Source organism: Thamnophis elegans, chromosome 15 (assembly GCF_009769535.1).
Source record: "Thamnophis elegans isolate rThaEle1 chromosome 15, rThaEle1.pri, whole genome shotgun sequence".
NCBI classification, from domain to species: Eukaryota; Metazoa; Chordata; class Lepidosauria; order Squamata; family Colubridae; genus Thamnophis; species Thamnophis elegans.
This window is the reverse complement of record NC_045555.1, coordinates 5566925-5568599: the sequence shown is the minus strand read 5'-3', so window position 1 is coordinate 5568599 and position 1675 is coordinate 5566925.

The window sequence follows — 1675 nt, the reverse complement described above, 5'->3', positions numbered from 1 at the left end:
CCCGAAAGGTGGATCCGCTGGTTTTTGTCGGACCTCCGAAAAGGTAAATAATAATTGACTTTAAATCCAGCCTCTTTTTCTCCTGCTGAAATAAGAGCAGATATTCTTATTTTCTCTTGCTGGGTGAGAAAGTTAATTATATTGTGGACTGACAGTGGTGGAGACAAGGGGGGGAATTGTCAGGTGAAACAGACTGTGGTGGGGTTTCGGCTTGGGGTTTTCTCCATCGTAGGTAGGTGGGCTCCTGTGATTGGCTGGGTTAATCAGCATCCTGCAAGCATTAATGTTTTATGTACCTTAAAGTCGATGCCTTATGCCAAGATGAAGGCAAATGCTTGCAGAGGCCGCCTTAAAGTCCAGTAGGAAGAACTTAGTAATAATAACCAGAGGCGTTTGAGAAATTTACACAGATTTTTGGGGGAAGAAAATAATAAATTACAAGTAGTAACTCTTGACGCAAGATTCCACAACTGAGCCTGCCCCCCTTCAATTTCCATCGCTAAGTGCGACGGTTAACAGTAGTTGGAAGGGACCTTGGAGGTCATCTAGTCCAACCCCCTGCTCATGCAGGAGACCTATGCTAGGGATTCGGACTGCCGAACTTTCTGATCGACAGGCTCCGCGTCTTAGCCGCTGCAAAGGCCACCTAGCCAGTTTTGCCCCGTTTTAACCACCTTTTTTGCCACCGTCATTAAGTGAGTCGCTGGTGTCGTTAAGTTAGGACAACATGGTTGGGAAATGGAATCGCGCTCACCTTGGCTCAATGCTGTCCTAGTTAGGCACATTTTGACGCCAAAGTGCATGCGCAGAAGGCCGAGGACATACATGGTCACATACCCCTGAGCAGGAGATTGCAACTGTTGTAAATGTTGAACCGTTTGCCAAGCATCCGAATTTGGATCACGTGACCACGGGGAGGCAGCAAGGGTCGTAAGTGCGGGAACCGGTCATAAGTCGGTTTCCCCACCCCCCAAGGCCAATGTAACCTCTGTCATTAAACAAATGGTTATAAGTCAAAGACCACCTGTGTAGGGTCTCTTGAGTGTCTGCAAATAGGGGGAAATTTGCCCCCTTGAGAGAGGGCTGTCGCTGACATGTTTGAAAAATTTGATTCTGCAAAACCAGTATGGAACAGGGGTGAAATTCAGCCGGTTCTGACAGGTTCTGGAGAACCGGTAGCAGAGTAGTTCAGAGAAACTGGCAAATACCAGTCTGGCTGGCCCCAGAGTGGGGAGGGAATGGAGATTTTGCAGCATCCTTCCCCTGGAGTAGGGAGGGAATGAAAATTTTACAATATCCTTCCCCCGGAGTGGGGAGGGAATGGGGATTTTGCAGTATCCTTTTCCTGGAATGGGAAGGGAATGGAGATTTTACAATATCCTTCCCCTGAAGCGGAGAGGATTGGAGATTTTACAATATCCTTCCCCTGGAGTGGGGAGGGAATGGAGATTTTGCAGTATCCTTCCCCTGGAGTGGGAAAGGAATGGAGATTTTGCAGTATCCTTCTCCTGGGAATGGGGAGGGAATGGGGATTTTGCAGTATCCTTCCCCTGGAGTGGGAAGGGAATGGGGATTTTGCAGTATCCTTCTCCTGGGAATGGGGAGGGAATGGGGATTTTGCAGTATCCTTCCCCTGGAGTGGGAAAGGAATGGAGATTTTGCAGTATCCTTCCCC